At 47.3% G+C, this 23,970-nt stretch overlaps 1 protein-coding gene across 1 annotated transcript in view; it reads left to right on the top strand.

Moving 5' to 3' along the window:
* Positions 1-23,970, top strand: part of LOC119165906 (uncharacterized) — a 139,557-nt gene that overhangs the window by 24,416 nt on the left and 91,171 nt on the right. The gene's annotated exons all lie outside the window — the stretch shown is intronic.

Raw genomic sequence — 23,970 nt, 5'->3', positions numbered from 1 at the left:
AAGTTGGCTTTCAGAACGCTTTCTGCGTTTCTTCGTTGCCACTTCATTGCAAAGCACGTGGTGGTCCCTTTGGCTAACACTCATCACAGGAAGGGACAAGGTGCGAGATGTATGTAAGTGGCTTGTGAGTAGCGAAAGTCGTGTTGCTTTGATGTCGAGGCCACGAGTATTGAGTTCGCTTTACGATGTGAGCTTGCTTGGCGTGCCGATTGGGAAGTATGGAAGCTGTACATCAGCTTGCACTATCGTTGGCACATTGTGCTACAGGGCTTTCTGCACTTCTAGTTCACAGAAACCGAGACAACTCAAGCACGTTGTGTACACTTTCCCTTACGTACACTGGTTTCTCTTGCGATGAAACTTTAGCTTTTCCATTGCTCTTCAGGGCAGGATTACGCCTGTGTCTGTGCAGGTGCTGACTTAGGCACGCAATGTCGCTGTGGTTGCAACTCCTTTTTGGACATTCAGAAAAAGCACCTCTGTCTCATTGGCAACACGGTGAAAGATTACTACTGGTTCCTCACTTCTGGACACTTGCACAACCACACAGTTTTCGCCAGTATGCTCACCTGCTCAGTTCTCTTGGGCCTATAAATGTCAGTGCCAGTTGCTCTGCTGCAAGTGAGTTGAGTGACGATTCTTTCAAGTTACCTTTTGACTACTGATTCAAAATCTGATTCGCTGAATGTCAGTCCATCATATGAGGTGCTACTTGCGAGTTGAGACTCGGTTCTTAATGAATGAAACAACATCACAAAAGTGTGCACGCCCAGATGATGCTGACTGGATCGAAGGCGACTTTTCTGCCTTCGAAAGTGTTTCCATTTGATGCCACTTTGTATACTTATATTTGTACATAAGTGAGGTATGTTTATTGCGGCATAATTTTTTTTAACTGTTATATGAGCTTTTTCTTCAACTTATCTTGCACTTGCTCAAAAATAAACGAAATGTTCGTAACAATAGTCCCCCCATAAAACCGCAACATAAAAAAGTTTTGTGTAAGAAATGTAAATGTGCAATAAAAAAAATTATGAACCATTTCTATACAATTCAGCATACAATTCAGAGTCGTTACTACCACATATCTCAACGTATGAAGACAACTCAAATTAATCAAAGTGGGTTTGCGGCGCGTGGTATGATTCATGCGAGAGCAGATTTGATATATGTATTCAAGCTGTCGCTTTCGGATATTTGCAAGCGTATGGTAGTATATCTTTCGTTAGATTTCTTATCATGTCGAGCAGTGAACTTTCTGGAAAACACGCTGCGTTAACATGAGCATTTAATCATCGTCCACGCCAGAGCTGCGACAGTGGTCCTTGCAATGTGAATCACGTGTCAGATATTCCCGAACAAGTAATAATTAATGCGGGAGGGAGCCCACTGTGTGTGTTCGCGCGGCAGAGTTCTTAAATTTGCATTGTGGACTTTGCGGTCATTTACATATTTCCATGTGGTGTTTCTAATGGCGTTAAGGGTTTCTTTAGAATGTTTACCGTGTTTTGTTTTTAGATCCAATCCTCCTTTCGTGCTTTGTCATCTATGCGCACGGTTTTGTGTTGAAGTTATAGATTTCGTACATTCGTTTCGCTCAATCAGAGGCCGTGACTTTTCAGGTGTTGTACTCATTACTAACCTATTAGAGAAGTGTGGCAGTTTGGGCTAGTTGGTATGACATGATGATAGTTATAGCGCGAGAACAGAACGACGACAAAGAGACAAGAAGGGCACGAGCGCTAACTTTCATGAAGTGTGGCAGCTTGGGCTAGTTGGTATGACATGACGATAGTTATAGCGCGAGAACAGAACGACGACACAGAGAAAAGAAGGACACGAGCGCTTCGTGTCCTTCTAACGATCTATAACTATCGCTACCTCCCAATTGAGTTTATTGCGCAGAGCGCGAAAACATGTAGAGGAGACAGTAAATCATGTGGCACAAAGAGCAATACACGAAAAAGGAAAAAAAAAAAACACACAAAGCAAAGAAAAAGGCAAAGAAAAGTCTAAAAGAAAACGAAACAGAAAAGTAAAAGTAATATAACTACATGCACGCACCGAACCTTTCGAGGAACCTTAGTTCCTTCTCGGGAAAAGACACGGAGGGCTTGATAATGCATAACACCAGTTCGCGTGCCATCTGCGCGACCTCGACGTTAACTCGGGTGCGCTCATCCCTGTTAGAAATGCAAGAAACGGGAAAGATGATTTTCTTGCTCAGCATTGCACTGAGTGTAACTGTGAGCCCCTTTTCAAGGGTACAGTGACGCTGTGTAAGCACAGAGATGCAGCACACCGGAGTTACGGTCAAGGCCGTGCAGATGGCACGCGAACGGGTGTCATGCATTAGCAAGCCCTCCGTGTCTTTGCCCGAGAAAGAACTAAGGTTCCTCAAAAGGTTCGGTGCGCGCAAGTAGTTACATCACTTCTACTTTTATGTTTCGTTTCTTTATAGACTTTTCTTCGCCTTTTTCTCTGCATTTGTTTTTTCTTTACTCATGCATTGCTCTTTCTTTGTGCCACATAGTTTTTGTCACATGGTTTATTGTCTCCTCTATATGTTTTCGCGCTCTGCGCAATAAACTCAGTTGAAAGCTAGCACTTGTGCCCTTCTTGTCTCTTTGTCGTCGTTCTATTCTCGCGTTATAACTATCGTGATATTAGTGAAGCCTTCGCTTCCAGTTTTTTGTGACCTGGTGTGTTCGCCATGCTTTCGATACAGCGAGGCGCACGCGCCCTTCTATTTTCGCTTGTACAGGTTACAGCCGATTCACGCATTGTGGCTCTTCCTGTGGGTACGTCCCACTTTCAGACCGCAGGTTATCACAGTCATGTTTTCATTTTCTTCGTTGCTTCTTTTTTTCTGCAGTTGCATAGCGAGGCTGGTACAAAAACAATGATTGTTAGGTTGTTTGAAAAATAAATAGAACTACCTAAAACTCCTTTATCAATTTATCATAGCCATTGAGAACTTTGTCGGTTCGTTTTGCAGTCGATTCTTTGTGCACTTACAGCGCACTTATTTAGCGAAATTGGTGTACTCGGTTGATGACAATATTCTTTTACAATAAAAATGTATATGCAACCTCGTGAGTATTCTTTATACTTCGCCACGGTATAAATTTCGAAAAAAAAAAAAAACATCACCTGCATTTATGTTAATCATTGTCCAAATTGTATCGTGTTGATAAATGACGGAGGCAACAGCAAGGTGCAGAACAAGAATGACTCGTTTTATTGCATGCGCCGTATTTATACCTTGGTAGATGTACACTGCGCATGTGCGGTGCCATATCGGTTGTAGGGGAATAACACGTGCCTGATACATCCTTCTGCCAATACAAAAGTTTTACAAAAGAGTTTATACTAGCTGCTGAATGTTTGCATCGTACGCAAGGCGCTGAGGTGGCTTGACTGAGCGTGTTGACGTAAAAAATACTTGGATGAGGTATTTTTTACCTCATCCAAGTATATAGATTTCGTACGTTCGTGTGTGTGTGTATAGATATATATATATATATATATATATATATATATATATATATACACACATACATACAGAAGAATAACTTCGGTTGCCGCAAGGTTACAAATATGAAAGTAGATGCGCTTTCACATAACCGTTTATTCTGCCGACGTTTCGATGGGAGTTCCGTCTTATTCAAGGCATAATAATATTTACACATGTTCGGTGTCTTCTTATAGCCTGTCGAGACAGGAGTCAAAAGAAAAGAAAAGGGGTCAAAAGAAAAGTAAAAAGAAAAAAGATACAACAAAACGGGGGGAGAAACGTTAAAAGTATAAAAAAAATCTAGGAGAAGAAGCAAGACCGACACGGGGGAATTAGAAAGGGGCAGCATCTCAACAGAGTAGGGTAGAGGTAGACGAGCTATGCAATCATTGTCAACAATACCTCCCCCGCACTCACTCTTCCCCAAGTGGGCAGTGTGCCGCCGTTCTTGTATTTCACCTTCCCGTGTAATCTGCTGGTGGCTCATTCCTCTTTCAAGTTTAGGACAAATTGATGGGGAGAGCTTAAGTGCTTCGTGTGCATGCTGGTGGCATTGGGAGAAATGAAAAAGCCGGTAATTGAGACGCTGCCATCGATATTCACTATATGCAATGTCTCCTGTCAATGAAAAAACAGAAAATGTGCGTTAAAAAAGGGGGGGGGGGGGCTGTACGACATTCGGGACCGCTTATCAGTGCTATCTGGCTGCGCTTGAAGAGGCAAACCATTTTTATATTGTCAGATGCATAGGCTAAAAGTTTTGTTAGCGGGTAATAGTATTGTAATGAGAACGGACTGATTAGAGAGAAGCGTTTGCGTCTTTAGTGGTCGTAACGCTGACAGAGTGCTCGGGTGTTCATTTATTCCATATTTTATGTTAAATTTGTAGATAAAATAAGATTCCCGTTGTTCCCGTTCTCTGATTGTTCGAAAATTGTTTTCTAATAGTGTAACCCTGATGTCATCAAAGCAGGGGTCTTTTAATGTGCTGTGTTTTGAAAGTGGAAGGCCTGGCAGGGATCGCACATGTGCCCGATGGTTGTTGAATCAATTCTAAACAGAGTGTCTGTCTGGCGCACGTATTGCTTGTTACATACCCCACATTCCGGGAGGTATATGACGCTGCCTGAGTCACAGTCTAGTGCAGCTTTTATCTCTTGCTTAAAATCCGAGTGGGTGCTTTTCGCCACTGTCATTGTCTGCTTGTGTTTGCATACCTTGCATCTGCTTTTTCCGCAAGGGTGCCACCCAATTTGAGATTTCACGCCTATCTTTGAATTTATTAAATGATCCTTTATATTTTTCGGCCGTCTGTATACCGCACAAAGAGGTGAAGTGAAAATTTTGGATAGTTGCACGCTCTGTTCTAATATGTTAAGGTGTTTTCTTAGGACCTTGTTTATGTTTGGTGGGTTGCTCGTGAAAGTTAATAGCAAGTTTTTGTTGCGGTGTTGATCGGCGTTTTTCTGGTGGTTGAGAAGAATCTAGCGGTCCAGATTTTCAGCTTTTTTAATGGCGCCATCGATGACAGCTGGCGGGTATACTTGATTACGGAGTACTTCGCGCATAGTGTGCTGTTTTTGTGGAAGTCCTCGGTGCGGGAGCAGATTCGTCGGAATCTGTGTGCTTGGGAATAGGGAATGCTGTTCTCACAATGTTGAGGGTGGCAGCTTTTGAAGTGCAGGTATTATTGCCTGTCCGTAGGTTTTCTGTATATGCTAGTTACCAACGCACCATCGTCAACTCGAATGATTACATCAAGGAAGTTTATTTCAGTGTTAGAGTAGGAGTGTGTAAAATTTATGCTGGGTGGTACTTGGTTAAATGCCTGTATGAATTTGAGGAGCTCGTTTTCCGAATGCGTCCAAATTATGAATATATCATCTAGGTACTGTTTATATAATAATGGTTCGATATCACACGATGAAAGAAAATTGGACTCTATGTGGTGCATGAACATGTTAGTGTAGTTTGGCGCCATTCTTGTACCCATTGCCGTGCCGCTGATTTGAAGCTAGCACTGGTTGTTAAGTTCAAAGCTGTTCAATTCGAGTACAAGTCTTGTTAAGATTTCAATTACTTTTTTGCTTGGATATGCGACAGGGTTGTGGGTGCCATTCGATTCAACAAGCGCCCTTACACCATCGTCATTTGGGATATTTCTGTAGAGTGAGCTAACATCCGATGTTACGAGAAATGCACCGTTTGGAATTTTTATGCTCGATATTTCCCGAAGGAAATGGTTTGTGTCACGTAAGAAGGACTCATGTGTGGGTGGCATGTCTTTGATTAAAGAATCGATAAAACTGGAAATAGGTTCCGTTAACGTTCCCGTGCCTGATATAATGGGTTTGCCAGGGTTTCTCTCTTTATAAATCTTCGGCAGCATGTAAAAACGACCAGGCGCCGAATGTACCGTAATAAGTGCCTTTTTAAGCTTTGAATCAATGGCGCCTTCGCGTGTGAGATCCTCTAGGGTTGTTACAATGATCTTTTTGTGCTCGGTGGTAGGGTCAGAGTCGATGTGTTTGTAAAATTGTTTGTTATTTAGTTGTCGCTTGCCTTCCTCAATGTAGTCCGATCTATTCAGAACAACAATCGCGCCTCTTTTGTCTGCTGGTTTATTGACGAGATCTTCGCAAGTGCTCAACGCGAGTAGTGCCTCTTTTTCTCTTTTTGACATGTTATTCATGCTTGGTTTGTGCACCTTGTATGCATGTATAACATCTTTTTGAACCGCGTCTATATAGAGATCCGGACGTCGATCTGTGTTGGCGTCTGAGGTCCATTGCCGTGATCTCTGTTGGCGTCTGGGGTCTACAACCTGCTCCTCGACCTACGGAGGCCATACATCACCAACTGGCTGGACAACGCGCCACAACCGGAGGCGGATGTGTACGAGCTTCGGGAGACGCCATCCTACTCCTAGGCACTGCGGCGCGACCCTCCCAATGCCACCTGTCGAGGCAGCGAAGGAAGAAAGAGAACCAAGCAGCCCCAGAAACAGCCGCTGTTCCTTCTACTGGCCAGCATATCCCGTTGGGAACCCCCTCACCGAGTGCACAACCGCCATCACGCTTGCCACGGCTGTCGACGACGCCTAAGAGACACACCCCAGAAATGACGGTGAAGGATAATCCGGGCCAATAACGACGGCCAGCTGTACCACAATGAAGAGCAACCAGTGGCCAGAATCAACCACCCGCAAGCAGAAAAAATCTGCAACCAACATTATCCAAGAGCAAGCAGCAACTACCAGCAGCCAACAGCAGTCGTCTACAGGCCAGCTCGTCACGGGAGGCTCCAACCCAAACCAGGTACGACCTCCGGGTACCTTGCGGCTCTATTCGCTGCGTCTGTGCAAAGTGACATACTGGCTGTGCGAGTGGGCAAACATCGTTCGTTTCAGATGAATTAGGCCATAGAACGGGTCCAAATTTTCTTAAATTTAGAAAAGTTATTGACAAAAGAATACGGCACGAACTTCACGTGCAAAGCCTCGAACAATATGTACTGGCGAGTACAGCTCCGAAGGGGCTGCGCTTGTGGCTAACACCATCGATGCATAACTTTGCCGAAGGTGAAATGAAACGGTGGAACAAAATTCTCGATCGCGCCACACAGGAGCTAACTAAGGTCACCATTGAACACTGTAGAAAGACTCCAAACGCACTGACAGACGAGGAGCGGTATGTAAGAATTAAACTTTCCTCTTTCGGAGTGGGAAGGTAAAGAACTCGACATATTTGAGCCCCAAGAAACGGAGGAAATAGAATAACTTGAGAGGAAGAAATTCGCGCGAGACTGTGTCACAAGCTATACCCACTGCTGCTTACAGAAAAAACACCAAACCACCTCACATTCAAAAAAATTTGCCACCGCACCCCAAAGAGCCAAACGTTATTAACCTTTCCGATAAAGAACTTAGCAAAGAAGAATTGAGTGTACTATTACGCGGACTTACATTCTGCCCTGGCAACGGAAGGTACGATGAATTCACGCTCCTAAAAGACCTAGACGACTTCGCACGAAATTTACGATTGGAGAAATATTTCTTCGATAAACCCCAAAAAGATAACGCACTTTTTCGAGGGGTAATCGCACGGCAATGGACCGAAGCCGCCAACAGAGATCGACATCTGGATGTCTATATAGGCGCGGTTCAGAAAGACGTTATACATGCGTACAAGGTGGAAACGTGAATAACACATGCGTTCAAGGTTATACATGCGTACAAGGTGGAAGCATGAATAACATATCAAAAAGAGAAAGAGAGGCACTACTCGCGTTGAGCACTTGCGAAGATCTCGTCAATAAACCAGCAGACAAAAGAGGCGCGATTGTTGTTCTGAATAGATCGGACTACATTGAGGAAGGCAAGCGACAACTAAATAACAAACAATTTTACAAACACATCGACTCTGACCCTACCACCGAGCACAAAAAGATCATTGTAACAACCCTAGAGGATCTCACACGCGAAGGCGCCATTGATTCAAAGCTTAAAAAGGCACTTATTACGGTACATTCGGCGCCTGGTCGTTTTTACATGCTGCCGAAGATTTATAAAGAGAGAAACCCTGGCAAACCCATTATATCAGGCACGGGAACGTTAACGGAACCTATTTCCAGTTTTATCGATTCTTTAATCAAAGACATGCCACCCACACATGAGTCCTTCTTACGTGACACAAACCATTTCCTTCGGCAAATATCGAGCGTAAAAATTCTAAACGTTGCATTTCTCGTAACATTGGATGTTAGCTCACTCTACAGAAATATCCCACATGATGATGGTGTGAGGGTGCTTGTTGAATCGTATGGCACCCACAACCCTGTCGCATATCCAAGCAAAAAAGTAATTGAAATCTTAACAAGACTTGTACTCGAATTGAACAGCTTTGAACTTAACAACCAGTGCTAGCTTCAAATCAGCGGCACGGCAATGGGTACAAGAATGGCGCCAAACTACACTAACATGTTCATGCACCACATAGAGTCCAATTTTCTTTCATCGTGTGATATCGAACCATTATTATATAAACAGTACCTAGATGATATATTCATAATTTGGACGCATTCGGAAAACGAGCTCCTCAAATTCATACAGGCATTTAACCAAGTACCACCCAGCATAAATTTTACACACTCCTACTCTAACACTGAAATAAACTTCCTTGATGTAATCATTCGAGTTGACGATGGTGCGTTGGTAACTAGCATATACAGAAAACCTACGGACAGGCAATAATACCTGCACTTCAAAAGCTGCCACCCTCAACATTGTGAGAACAGCATTCCCTATTCCCAAGCACACAGATTCCGACGAATCTGCTCCCGCACCGAGGACTTCCACAAAAACAGCACACTATGCGCGAAGTACTCCTTAATCAAGTATACCCGCCAGCTGTCATCGATGGCGCCATTAAAAAAGCTGAAAATCTGGACCGCTAGATTCTTCTCAACCACCAGAAAAACGCCGATCAACACCGCAACAAAAACTTGCTATTAACTTTCACAAGCAACCCACCAAACATAAACAAGGTCCTAAGAAAACACCTTAACATATTAGAACAGAGCGTGCAACTATCCAAAATTTTCACTTCACCTCTTTGTGCGGTATACAGACGGCCGAAAAATATAAAGGATCATTTAATAAATTCAAAGATAGGCTTGAACTCTCATATAGGGTGTCACCCTTGCGGAAAAAGCAGATGCAAGGTATGCAAACACATGCAGACGACAGTGGCGAAAAGCTGCCACTCGGATTTTAAGCACAGGATAAGAGGTGCACTAGACTGTGACTCAGACAACGTCATATACCTCCTGGAATGTGGGGTATGTAACAAGCAATACGTGGTCCAGCAGACACTCCGTTTAGAATTAGATTCAACAACCATCGGGCACATGTTCGATCCCTGCCAGGCCTTCCACTTTCAAAACACAGCACATTAAAAGACCACAGCTTCGATGACATCAGGGTTACACTATTAGAAAACAATTTTCGAACAATCAGAGAATGGGAACAACGGGAATCTTATTTTATCTACAAATTTAACATGATAAAATACAGAATAAATGAACACCCGAGCACTCTGTCAGCGTTACGACCACTAAAGAACGCAAACGCTTCTCTCAAATCAATCCGTTCTCATTACCACAGTACTATTACCCGCTAACAAAACTTTTAGCCTATGCATCTGACAATATAGAAATGGTTTGCCTCTTCAAGTACAGCCGGAACGCACAGATAAGCGGTCCCGGATGTCGTACAGACCTCCCCCCTCTTTTTTTTTTTTTAAAGCACATTTTCTGTTTCTTCACTGACAGGAGCCATTGTATATAATAAATACCGATGGCGGCACCTCAATTACCGGCTTTTTCATTTCTCCCAATGCCACCAGCACAAACTTAAGCTCAAACTTAACACAACTTAACACAAGCTCAAACTTAACACAAGCTCAAACTTAACACAAGCTCAAACTTAACACAAGCTCAAACTTAACAGCACAAACTTAACACAAGCGCTTAAGCTCTCCCCATCAATTTGTCCTAAACTTCAAAGAAGAACGAGCCGCCAGCGGATTACATGGGAAGGTGAAATACAAGAACGGCGGCACACTGCCCACTTAGGGAAGAGTGAATGTGGGGGAGGTATTGTTGGCAATAATGGCATTGCTCGTCTACCTCCGCCCTACTCTGTTGAGATGCTGCCCCTTTCTGATTCCGCCGTGTCGGTCTTGCTTCTTTTCCTAGATTTTTTATATTTCTTTAACCTTTCTCCCCCCCGTTTCGTTGTATCTTTTTACTTTTCTTAGACTTCTTTTCTTTTATTTTGACATTTTTTTTACTCCTGTCTCGACAGGCTATAAGAAGACACCGAACATGTGTAAATATTATTATGCCTTGAAAAAGACGGGGCTCCCGTCGAAACGTCGGCAAAATAAACGGTTGTTAAGTGAAAGTGCATCTACTTTCGTATATATATATATATATATATATATATATATATATATATATATATATAGTGGGAGTAATAATTCAATGGGCCAGTTAGTCTTTGTGAAGGTATGGGATATGGCACAACGGGAGCGTTGTCAACAAGGATAAATATATTTATTTCCCACCAGTTTCGGGAGGGGTCCTCCCTTCATCAGGGGATGAGTTATACTGACATGAATTTCCAAACTTCGTTGCTGCCGCGTCCCTCTCGCCTTGAAACATGTTTGCGAGAGTGAGAGGGAACTAAAAAAAGGGGGGGGGAAAGAAGAAGAAAGAAAAGAAAGACAGTAAAAAAGAGGAAGAACCACTGTCAACACTGAGAACGAAACCAACTGTCCGTGTACGTCCACATACGTTTCTTATCACGTGCTGTTCAGTTCTCGACGTGTGTTGGGCCACCCAAGATTGTCGCCGCGGTGCCGGGAGGGTCCGTGACGGCGTGCATAAAGAAAGGGTTTTCCCGCTTGCAAACACAGACCTATAGGACTTCTACAGTGGAGATAACGGGAAGGTACTCTGCAAGCTTACCATATAATTCTCGGAGATGATAATAATAATAATAATAATAATAATAATAATAATTTTTACCATCAGTACAAAAAGTAATGATGGAAGTGGTGGGGAAAAAGCAACAATCTGCTTTACGGAGCTCGTACTCGACCCTATCGGAAAAAAACGAATGGTGGGCATGGTGGAAACCACCACCCACCATGGCGCATGGTGGGTATGGTGGGTGCTGCAGTGCCGGCAACACTTGAGCGCGAAATGACGTCAGAATCACCGTGATGAGCTGCCACAAAAAATAAAAAAGAATTCTATAAAAACGGTATAAAAAACACCCGTCCTGTAAAAAAAAAAATGGCGTTACGGAGGATCGAACGTGCAACCTGCGCATTCCCATTCGAAGACGCTAACCACTGCGCCACACCAACATGACGGTCATTGCATGTTAAATACTTAGTTGGGATACAAACTTAAGGTTCAACTTAAGTTATGTTTGTCGTGTACACAACATAGATGAGATCTACACCTGCTACTAAATATTGCACATTTATTAAACACGAGCAACTGCGGCCTGTAACGATTGCCACTATGTTAATGGCAGTAGTGCTATTTTTTTTTACAGTTCACAACTTCAATGAAAAAAAAAACCAAGTGGACTGGGGAGCAGCAACAGTTTACCGGCGGGGTCTGCCAAGTTTAATATCCGTTTCGCGCTCGTTCTAAAGGGTGACATCTGCTCACGCTTTATGACGCTTCTAGGCTCATTTCATAGATACGCCCACCTAATTTATTTGATTGAGTATTGGGATGCTTTTCGCATAATGTAGAGGGTGGTCGCTCCAGCGCAATGCTGTAGCTCTTTCGCTAAAGCAACGACTACATAACGGCTTGGCCAAAACGAATGCAGTGTGCCGGAAACATTGCGCTATCATAATGGTTCACCAAGCACATGAATTGCCACGTCTGAGTTCTCGTACAAAAGCTAGAGAAGTGCCGGCGAGTGCGACCGGCGGCTGTCGGTGAGAGGACGCTTAATTACGTTCTCTGGAAGTGCTTTAATCGCGTCGCATCGATGTTTGTTGCTTCTTGAGCGGACACCTTACACAATGAAAAATGCTTCATTTAGGTTAACTGCATGATGCCATATGGCTGCACTGTATTGTCATACTTAATCGTCGTAATCGTGTATTCTGAAACCCGGAAGCACGGATAACACAATTGTACGGGCTCGGTCAGTAGGCCTAACCTTTGGTGGAAATCATGGTGGTAGAACATGTAGTGTACAGATCCCAGCTTGGTACACTATATGAATTGCCCGCCATTATAAGCCCACCCATCATCTGCTTACTGCTTCCCAGCATTATCGCGATGGTGGTCAGAGCTTCTCAGCTTGGTACACCATGTGGCCCACCATAACAAGCAGCACCCATCATCTGCTTAGTGCTTCCCAGCATTATCGCAATGGTGGGAAAAGTTTCTCAGCTTGGTACACCATGTAGCCCACCATGATAAGCACCACCCACCATATGCTTAGGGCTTCCCAGCATTATCGCAATGGTGGGCAGAGTGTTCCATTATTGCCCACTATCTAGCCTCTGCTTTCCACCATCATTTCCACTTTACCCATCATCTGTACACCATACAACCCAGTATGTCCCGGCATAACCACCATATTTTCCACTACGTCCCACCATGCCCACTAATATTTCCACCATGCCCACTATTATTTCCACTACGCCCACCATGTTTTCCAGTATTCACCATGGCAATTTTTCCAATAGGGTCAAGTAGCGGCAGCGAGGCACACACACAGATACAAAAAAATTACAGTTCCATACATATGTAAAATAAAGTGATATGCGTTTAAACTAGCGTGAGAAAAGAAATTAAATGAAAGAGAAAAAAATCATAGCATATCCACGGAGTCAATGATGATGAGTCAGGTGAATCTTCGGAGGGTTTTAGGTAAACCGTGAGTCGTCCTTCAGTCCGTCTGCCTGTCCATCAATTCGTTTGCACCTGCTGAGTGAACAATCGACCTAGGCGGTCACGTACGAGCTAGTGAGGACAAACCCATGGCTTTGCGAACTTCGCCCCTAAAACACATAGCCGGAGCATCACCGCATCGAGAGGTTTCCCGTGGTACCACGCGTGTCCATGTGTTCCCCAGTTTTCGCTCGCTTGGGAAATCGAGAGCACGCACACGCACCTTCGTGTACCAGCCGGTATAGTCAACGTGGCATCATGGTATGCATAATTCGCACGCCGTCTCCGCGTCCTTTCTTTAAATAAACCAAAGCTCGCAGACTGAACATACTCACAGCAACACGCAAAACATGAACACCTGAACGGCGAAGAGATGCGCCTGGAAATGCTGATGCTGCAGACGCTCGCCGAACGCGCGTTTTCGCGACGTATCGCGGTGACTGGTCGAACACGATTGCCACCTCAAGCGTCCGCCCCGTCTGTGCGAGTAAAAACTAACGGAAGGATGGTTGGATGGATGAATGTGAAGCCTTATTTGAAGTCCTGAGGTGCAAGACTCAAGGCACAGCGGGCCACTCCCCCGTTATGACAGTCAGGCCAAGCTCTACCACCGCGTCGTGGGTCCTATGGGCAGCCCACAGTTGATCCCCGACATCGGAGCTCTTGAAAGCGGATAACCACTTTTCTTCATTGCACTGGTTCGTGCCCCGCAACGAGGGACATCGTTAGAGCATGTGATCTGTAGCTAGCGAACTCGTTGCAGTGCCTGCAAGAACTATTAGGAACGAAACTACTGCCATCTTTTTTTTTTTTTACTAGAGGGTGTGATTAAGGGCGCGACTGCTTCACAATCGAAGGTTTCCTTTTGAGGCTTGCCAGGGATGCACGGGTGAAATGCCAGGACGCGCTTGCACAGGCTGAATTGGTCCTGTCTACCTCTTCTCCGGTGTCTCGTACCAGGCGTTCTTTAAGATCCCCAAATAATGTCTTTTCTACTAGCTTCCTAATATACGCTCCTTAAGTTTATCAGAGGACAGCTTAATTACTGCTCCGCATTTTCAACAGGTATTGCAGTGAGTGCACCTGCATTTTTTTTGTCACGTTCACTGAAGAAATTTATGCGCATAGCTGGTTAATAACAGTCATGTCTTCCTTCATTTCAGATAAGGAGCTCTTCGGACGTTGTTGCAATGGAGCGAAGAAAGCCTTACTCCCAAATTATAGACGCCATCTCACGAAGTCCAATCATCTGCCCTGAACTCTCGAGGGCAGCATTGGAGTTTCGAGCATGGAAAGGAAACGTGCTTTTCACCACGTTCCCCAAAAGTGGTACATACTAGGTGATGTACGTTACACAGTTGATTCTAAAGGAAAGAGAACCCGTAAGTGGCTTGCAAAAGTTTACGCGTGACATGCGCATGCTTGGAGTCGTCCAAATCGATTGGTGGAAGCCAAGTCTCCCACTGTGCCTGTTTGCCACCCACCTGCCCCTACGGAAAGACTCCATGAACCAAGATGCGAAGTACGTATACGTGGCAAGGAATCCGTGGGACATGTGCGTCTCTGACTTCCACCACACTAGCAGTTTGGACGTGTATCGCTTCTGGAGTGGAACATTCGAGGAATTCTTCGACGCATTTCTGGAGGGCGACTGCGCTGGCAATGGAATATAATTTGATCACGTTGCCTCGGCTTACGCCTTCAAAGACGAGCTCAACGTTTTCTTCGTCACCTACTAGGAACTGAAGGTGGATACTCGAGGGGCGGTTCTTAGACTGGCTCGGTTTCTCGCCGACAAGTAAAGCGACAATCTGGCAGAGCATGAAGGGGAGTTAACTTTTACGTCGATGCACTAGCCATAACATGAAACGCGTTGTTGCACCCACTAACCTTGGAGACATCGATCCTGAATGGCGCAACGCGGCCGTACGTATTATGGCATCCAAAAACGGGCCGCTTGCAGAAAGCGACAAGCAATGCAGCTACGTCAGAAGTGGCAGCGTAGGCGGCTGGTAACCATACTCCTCTCGGGACCAGCTGCGACGCTGAGAAGCAATGATAAAGGAGCTGTCGCGGCATTTCTGTGCAATGAACCTTTGGAAGGTCATACGAGAAGTAGCGCGAAGGCTAATTGGTGTAATTGATTGAAATAAATGGCGAAAAAATATCCTAATCGTGGTTCAATATAAAAACAATCGTGGGGTGTTTACCAACCTTTTCTATTATGTTTCATAACCTTTTCTAAGGTCTGCTAGCACTCGCAATGATCATGACAGCCAACACAAACTCGTCACGATGGTGGCGGTTGGTAGTTTATATGAAAACTAATACTGCCGTTTTGCGTGCAGTGGCGCAATTCGTACTTTAAAATTCATATTAAGTACATTCCAGGCTATATTATCCGTTGATATTTCATACATGATGCATGTGTATCCACACGAATCCAGCTCACAAGTTATATTTCTTTCGAGGTTTACAAAAAGCAAGGGGGAAGCAGGAAAAAGGCAGAGAGGGCGTGGCAAAGACACAGCAGTTATTATCTGGGGAGAAAAGCTGAGAGAAAAGTCAGGCCGCCTGGCCACAACTCCCAGATGGCAGAGTTCTCGTAAAAGAGCCTTTAAGAAAGCGCAGAAGTGTCCTGTCTTCTCTCCCCCCCCCCCCCCCCACTCTTTAAGAAAGAAGACACAGATTCGGTTCCATTCACACGGTGGATAAATCCTCCCAATCGCAATGATGTCACGGATTATCGAGTATGCGCGACCTCCCCGCGCCTGCTCGAAAGATACGGGGACCTTTTCTTATTGCTTTTTCCCTAGAGGGCTAAAACACTATTCTCCCCGCGGCAGGTGTTTGGCCACATTGTTGCGCTTGCTCCCGTCTGCAGCTGGCGAAACGGGAGGTGCTAGACACCAGAGTAGATGGGAAACACTGACCTCCTCCTCCATTCTCTTCGTACTTTGAGGGCCTGGGAACATTTGAGGGGAATTCTCCTCGCGAGATAGCGTCACTAGAACCCGCCTTTATCCCCCCAGGAATTGTCCCTCGTGTGAATGCCAACCAGTCGTTCAAGGGTTCTTCACGCAGCTGCGCTCGGGTGTCTTCCAGCGCACAGGGGACTGGGAGGGTGGCCATTGTAAACCAGTCCTAAAAAACACTATCCTAAGTTGTTGAATCATGCTTATTTCTTTCATTGTATCTGAGAGCTGAGGTTATCTGGGACTATGAGGTGATTTTCAATGGCACGTGTGAACATAACTTCAAGCAAGTGAAGGTGTAAGTTGTTGAAAATGCAAAATCTCAGGAGGGACTACTGTACAGGATCCACCCTCCCCTCAGTCTAAACACAAAGAGGAGTCAGGATCCCCCCCCCCCCCCCGTGATTTGCGCCACTAAACAGTACACATACTTGGTATGGCTGAAACTATGCAAAAAAAAAAAAAACCACATTTGCGATGGATTTTCTGGGTTATCGTTTTGACGCGTTCCCTGTAACTGGGGGGCCTTCGACTTATATAACGTCTGAACGTCGCATCTGTACCATAAGTCTGCGCTGAGCTTTACATGCCTTTGACGAGTGGGCTGAACAAGCCTATGCTCTCTGTGGGAGCCCAGTTTTCTCGCGCTATCGCTGCAGTGCAGGCGTCGTTTTCTATCTCCGTATGTCGGAAAACAGAACATTTGAATAGAATATAAAATTAGTTCAGGCTTGCAGATCTGCACCACGGCTTGACGCTGTGCTCAAGTTGCGGGCGCTTCATCGGAATAATTTTATCCGCATAAAACATTGAAGCAAAAGCAGCCTCGGACAGCGACAAAAAGCTAAAAGAACGCAAAAACAAGCTAAACAGTAAGATTTTAAGGGCGCGTTTCTGCATGGTGAACGCACAATGTTCCAAGAGACCGGCAGGTGCTGGAGGAGGAGAAAAACTTTATTCAACAGAGGAGTTTGGAGCACGCAGGCTCCCGGGCCCCCGCACGACCCCTTTGCGCTCAAGCGTTCATTTGGTGGTGGTCCATGACGCTGGCAGCCCGGTCGGCCGCCATGGTCTGCTCAACCGGGTCCTCTGAGCGCAGTAGGGTCTCCCAATCCTCCCAAGTCTTTAGGTGCTCTAGGGCCCGCGGGGGAGGATCCGCCGGGCAGTGAGAAAGGATGTGTATAGCAGAAGCATGAGGTTCAGGGCAAAGGGTACAGGCTGAGGTGAGGAAAAGGGGGTGATAGTGCGATAGAATGAGAGGAGAGGGAAGAGTGTGAGTTTGTAGCTGGCGCCAGAGGGTTGCCTGTCGGTTGCTCAGGGACTTGTGCGGTGGGGGATATAGCTGACGTGCTGCCCTATAGGCCTGAGTCAGCTCGTTGAAAGTGCGCGCGCGGTCCTTCGTGAATCCCAGATCGGAGGCCGCGGGAGCCCGGTTTAAAGAACCTCGGGCTAAGAGGTTGGCGGCCTCGTTTCCAGGATTCCCGCAGTGCGCGGGCACCCAAATCAACTCCACTTGACGGGGCGGGGTTGCAGCGGGCGAATCCAGTATGCAAAAAGCAGGGACGTGAACTCGGCCTCGTGCAAAATTTAAGATTGCGGTTTTGGAATCTGATAAGACGTACCGTGCTTCTGTGTTTACGATTGCTAAGGCAATGGCAGCTTCCTCTGCAGCTTCGGGGGACGTGTCTGGAGGGAGTGTGTGTGTACCTATGGGAGAGAGATTGTGATCCACCACGGCAGCGACCGCTTCATCACCCACGCAGGCTGCGTCTACCCATACGGCGTCTGGTTCGGCGCCGTAACATAGGTGTAGAGTTTTAGCGCGAGCTCTGCGACGTTTATCGTGGTGGTCGGGGTGCATGTTACGTGTGGTGTAATGAGGAGTTCGCGGTGCAGGGGTCTTGGTATGGGGAGTAATGTGGGATCATTGGCGGGTATCTGGATTCCAAGAGAATGTAGAATATGCCGACCAGTGTCGGTTTGTGTGAGACGAAGGTATTGTGCTTGGCGGTGCGCGTCTATAAGTTCCCCGATAGTGTTGTGAAGGCCTAACTTGAGAAGTCGATCGGTAGGTGTACTTATGGGAAGGTGGAGGGCTACTTTGTATGCCCGACGGATGAGGGCGTCCAATGTTTCAGTGTCGCGGCGAGAGAGTTGGAGGTAGGGGGTGCAGTAGAGCACACGGCTGAGTACAAAGGCATGAATAAGGCGACATAGGTCGCCCTCCTTCATGCCTCGGTAACGGCCTGAGACCCGGCGGATGAGGTGCGACATCGCCCCTGCAACCTGCTTGAGTCTCCGGATTGTGTTTGTGTTCTTCCCATCACTCTGGATATGCATGCCCAGTATCCGGAGGGTGTCGACCTCTGGTACCGATCTGCCATCCAGTTCGATGACGATGGGTGGGGAGGGGGAGTTGCGGCTTTTGGGGCGGATGCAGAGCAGTCCGGACTTCTCTGGAGAACAGGTTAGTCCTACGCTAACTGCATAATTTTGCGTTAGGTTGGCGGCTGTTTGGATGGTGTCCTGTATGTCACCGTCACTGCCATGGGTAGACCAGAGCGTGATGTCGTCTGCATATAGGGTATGTTTCAGATGAGGAACAATTGCCAATTGTCGAGCTAGGGGGATGAGTGTGATATTAAACAAGAAAGGTGAGAGGACGGACCCTTGAGGGGTGCCGACACTCTTTAGTGTGTATGTTGGGTGGGTGAGCGGGCCGAACTGAAGTTCGGCCGTGCGTGCTGTGAGAAAGGCCTGAATGTAAGTGTACGTACGTGTACCCACGTTCAGTGGAGAAAGTGCTGTCAGGATCGCATGATGCTCAACGCGATCAAAGGCTTTGGATAAGTCCAGAGCCAGCACTGCCTTTGTGTGGCCCGGAATGAGCTGGTCGAAGATGTCGTGAGTGATTTGTAGCATGGCATCTTGAGTGGACAAATGGGGGCGAAAGCCAACCATGCTGTGAGGGTATAAGTCACGGTCTGTCATATGCTGTGAAAGCCTCGCCAGTACAACATGTTCGAAAAGCTTGCCCAAACACGAAGTTAATGAGATTGGGCGAAGGTTTTGGAGTGTAAGTGGTTTGTTGGGCTTCGGTATGAACATTACTTTCGCGTGACGCCAGGACTGGGGAAGCGTTCCTTCCTTCCAACACTGGTTGAAGTACTCCGTGATGCGAGTGATCGATTTGTCATCCAGGTTGCGGAGTGTTGTGTTGGTAATCAAGTCGGCTCCGGGTGCGGATTTAGTGCGGAGAGTCAACAGCGCGGCTCTGACCTCCGTCTCGGTTATATCTGTGTCGAGTTCGGCATTCGGTTGTCCTGTGTATGAGGGAAGAGAAGTTGGTATGCCGGGCGATGTGTAGGTGTCGCGGAGTGTATCCAAAAGATCATTGGGGTTGTCCATGTGTGCGTGTATAAGCCGGGTGACGTGGTGCTGGGTAGTGGTTTTCGTGTGCGATGGGTCGAGGAGGTGTCGGAGGAGATGCCACGCCCTTTTGGTGGTCAGTCTGCCAGCAATGTCGTCGCATACCTGCCCCCTATTGGAGCGAGCGGCACAGCTCCTCCGAATGTATTTGGATTTGGGATTGTAGAGTGGCTAAGCGTTTCTTTAGCGTCCTGTTATGTTTACCCCGCTTCCACCGCTCTAGAAGGCTGTGGTGGGCATCCCATAGGTGAGCGAGTCGGTTGTCTAGTGTTGGAGTGTCTGTGGTGGTTTCAATTAGTTGCGTGTGATGTTGAATGTCAGTCTGAAGAGATTCCACCCAGTCGTTGATGTCGGTTATGGGATTGTCTGCACGGGTGGTACGCGCAGCACGAAGAGCGTCCCACTTAATGAGTTTGTGTGTCATGTATGTGTGCCGGGGTGGTTTGAACGGGACAGTGACTTGTATAATGTAGTGATCACTGCCCAGTGTGTGCTGTGTTCTCGTCCATGTGACAGTACGGAGGGAGCGACTAAGCACCAGATCCGGACTAGTGTCCATACTGACACTGTTGCCTATGCGTGAAGGTGTCTGAAAGTTGTTGTGGACGGAGAGTTGGAGGTTCTGCATGAGCAGCCAAAGCCTGCGACCTCTATGTGTAGTTGTTTTGTATCCCCAGTCAGTATGTTGACTGTTGAGATCGCCACCGATTAGCAAGGGATGTTTCCCCGCCAGTCGGTGCAGCTCCCAGAAGAGGGAATCCAGCGAGGCCATCGGTTGGGATGGGGGGTGGTAAATGTTGGCAATAAATATGGAGGGGATGGTATGTGTGTGGTGGATAATTTCTGTTATTACACAGGGTGTGTCTGATGTGATGTAATGTGTCTTGTATGTGAGAGCGCGGTGCACAAGGGTAGACGCTCTGGGTGCGTTTGTGGTGTCAGAGTGTGTGGAGCTGTAACTAGGAAGTGTGGCCTGTGTGGCAGTATCTTGGAGAAGAAGGACTTGGGGCGTTGGGGAGAGAGTAGGAAGTAGAAGCTGCAGGGGCGCGCGCTTGCCCCGAAAGCCACGGCAGTTCCATGTTATGATATGAATGGAATTGTTATTGGCCCGCACTGCCATAATGGAGCGTAGGGGGATGTATGAGCGGTGTTAGACTCTCGTTAATAGAGGTGTGGAGATCCGTGGCGGCACGTTGTTCTGTGAGGGGAAAGGGGGTGGCAAGCGGAGGGAGCTGTGTGAGGCATGTCTCTAGAAGGCAAACCATCCTCTGGAGAATAGTTTCCATGCATTGTTCTATCCATGCCTCTAATTTTGTAGTTATGTCACTGATAAGGGCGTTGAATTTACTTTCGATGCGACTTTCAAGTTCCTGGAGCTTCATGTCGAATTGGTCGGACAGATTTTTCAGCTTCGCGTTGATATCGATCGATCCGGAGGTGGGGGGATCAGTGCGTTGTTTTTTGGAGGGTGGAGGATGGGGAGGGATGTTAGCATGCGTTTGAGTAGAGGGTGGTGAAGGTATGAGAGAAGGGGTGCGAGGGGTTAGTGAGCGCTGTGTTATAGCTTTAAGGCGGCTTACCTCCTTCCGCAGTGCCCGGAGCTCACCATCGTTGTTGTGGTTCGGAGTCTGCTGGACGGGGGCTGGCGGCGATTTTTGTGCTCGATCGGCCCAGGTGAGGTCCTGCTTGGGTTTGAGGCTCCGGTCACGGGAGGCGGAGCGCGATGCATTGCGCGATGGCTTCTGAGGGGCTGGTTGTTTTTTCTCCTGGGATCTGGACTGGTGTCCGGCCGCTAGTTGGGTCGTGTGTGGCGGCCGGCGGGCGTAGCGGTACTTGCATTCAACGTTCCCGGTGTGGTGCCCGTCCCCGCAGACGATGCATTTCGGTGGGCAGGTTGGAGGCTCTGTTGGAACATGCTGATCGCCGCAATTATGACATCTTCCGCTTGCTGGGGCCGGACAAACGTCTTGGCGGTGCCCGATGCGGCGGCAGTTGTAGCACGCTTCCACTTTCGGTCGATGGGGGAAACATGTGTGGATGCCCGCCCAAAAGCGGATAGCTTTGGGCAGAGGGCCGGTGGCCAGGGTGATGAGGACGGATCGCTTTTTCCCAAATGGTCGAGCATCAATTATTGGGAGGTCCGGGTTGTAAGGGACAAGTCCCTCCAAAATTTCTCTGTGTGGCTCATCATTGTAGGCCATGTGAATAATGCACCGCACGGCATCGTCGGGAGGAGCGAGGTAGGCGGTGACATCTGTGCGGCTAGTGCCGAGAGAGATGGAAGTGAGCTCGGCATAAGCCCGCGCCCGAGCCTCCACAGGGGTGCTGAGTGTGAAGGTATTGTTGGTCGGATGTAGCCGCAACTGGTCTTGGGCGAGGGCTTCCTGCAGGGAAACTGCTGTCGTAGAGGAGATTGCTGTTAGAAGCGTGCGAGGGGTCTGCTTGGTTACGTCCAAACCGCCGCGGGGTCGGACAACGACCTTGAAGTCTCCCCTCGAGGGTTGCGGGAGAGGCGCGCGTCGTAAATGGCGAGGAGGAGCTGGTGGAGGAGACGGCCTTGAAGGCGTCGGCGTCCCATCTTGCGATTCTCCAACGGTTCGGCGGCCGTCGCTGCCACTGATTTCCAATTGGCCGATAAAGCTTGCTGGGCGTTGGAGACAGTTGTCAGCCGTCGCAGGGCGGTATTTGTTTCGGAGACGTAGGACGGTCTCCCATTCCCCATTTCCGAGTTCGGTTGCGTCGATATCAGTGCCATCTACGCGGTATTCCATGGCTAGGCGAGCGGTGACCACACGGAGGCGAGGCCTGGCGTAGGCCTAGCTCCGACGGGCACACAAGAAAACAGCACGGATCGTGGCACCGATCCCGGCGGGCTAGCGACAGTCAGGTGAGATCAAAGTGGGCGGCTGACCATCCCGAATGCAAAGCGGGGGAAATCGAGAGGATCCGGTCGAAATATAGGGCTCTGGTGAAAGTTGAGGCAGGAGCGCATGTGCAGCGCGTCCGCTCGCAACGGCTCCCAAAACCGGTCTCCGCAGGTGCTGGCAAAACCGTTTATTGACACAAACTAACGCTGAAGGTGGCGGTTCTACTGTCGCCATATTGCGAGTAGTTCTGGAAAAAATACCAGACGGCGCCACCAAGTCAGGACTGGAAGGCCAACATTTCGGAGGTGAACTGCCACACGTGTGCCGGCGCGCCACACTGCATGACGAGGGGGTGCAAATCGCGCTGACACGGTTCGAAGAAATGAGGCACTGAGCAGGGGCTTTTTTTTTCTCCCCTTCAACGACACCTCCATCTCTCTCCATGCTCACTAGCCCCTGACCCCTGCGGTCGCTGCTTTTCAAGAGATCCCTCATGTAGGCTGCGTAGCCTGCTTGGCCAGCTGCTCTACGTTCCATACAGTGCCGGAATGCGGGGTTGAGTGAAAAACTCTATCGCGGAGGTCACAACAATGTATACAATGGAGATCAAAACTTGGACTATGAGTATTCATGCGAGGTTCAACGGAACAGTTCGTTCTACAAATAATTGGGGTTGCTGGAGCATGATGCGGTTCGGTAGGACAGGAGAAGGCAAATTATATTTGACTAAGTATACTTCCTTCCCAGTATGACCTAAGCTTCCAAATTTTCAAAAAAAAAACAAAAAAACGGGTAGTTAGGCAAATCGCGTGCTAAGAAGTGCGGCCGCTGTGACTCACGGTGCCCAACACATGCCGACTGCATAATCATTAGTTTTCCCCACTATACATAGCGTAATTTATTTCATTAGAATTGAAACTTCAGCAGGCTACTATGAATTCATGTTTTGGTTGATGCAGCGTTTATTTATCACGTTGCCGTACGCAAACAATCGGACTAGTCGACAAACTATTTTTATGACGAAAATGAAGCAATTACCTCTTGTGTGTCATATGAGCGAGACTCGCACATGCGTAGCCTGAATGGTCCAGGTGCGTTATTCCCTTGTCCAAGGAACGACTTCTCTATTCGCGTACGCTATTTCAACATCATTTTTTTTTTTCCTGTAAAGGTCGTGGCAATAACATGAAGAGTGATCGTTTCGCCCAAATCAGTTATTGACTGCAAGCTCGTAGATTCGAGGCCGTTCCCTCAAGCTCTATAAACATCTCATGATGAAAACTGGGGCGGATTCACACAAACCTCCCAGGAGTGCAACAAGGGAGCGGAAGACTTATGGTACAGTGCATCTCCCATGCATCTTTCTACACAGCCGCTGCTTGTATTACTTCTATGTCGTACCCATTTCGAGTTCGTAAAGCGCATGCAAGGCAAAAACATGGGTACACAAATACAATAGTTGCAAAGAAGTTGAAGAAAAGGTCTTGTCGCACTGGATAAGGCTTTTGGATGCATGATTGGTCAATTCAAATAACTATGTCGGCTAACATATCTTCAAGCAACGAGTCTTAGTGTTGTGTATATGCCATGCAATGAAGGGCTGTCACGCAGTAAGCAAGATTGAGTCAATACACGTTGTTGTGACAATTTATTTAGTACGAAACGAGCGTCGGTAGCACTTGGTTACAGC

Source organism: Rhipicephalus microplus, chromosome 8 (genome assembly GCF_043290135.1).
Source record: "Rhipicephalus microplus isolate Deutch F79 chromosome 8, USDA_Rmic, whole genome shotgun sequence".
NCBI lineage: Eukaryota > Metazoa > Arthropoda > Arachnida > Ixodida > Ixodidae > Rhipicephalus > Rhipicephalus microplus.
The sequence above is the reverse complement of the archived record's forward strand: the minus strand, read 5'-3'. Positions and strand labels throughout refer to the sequence as shown.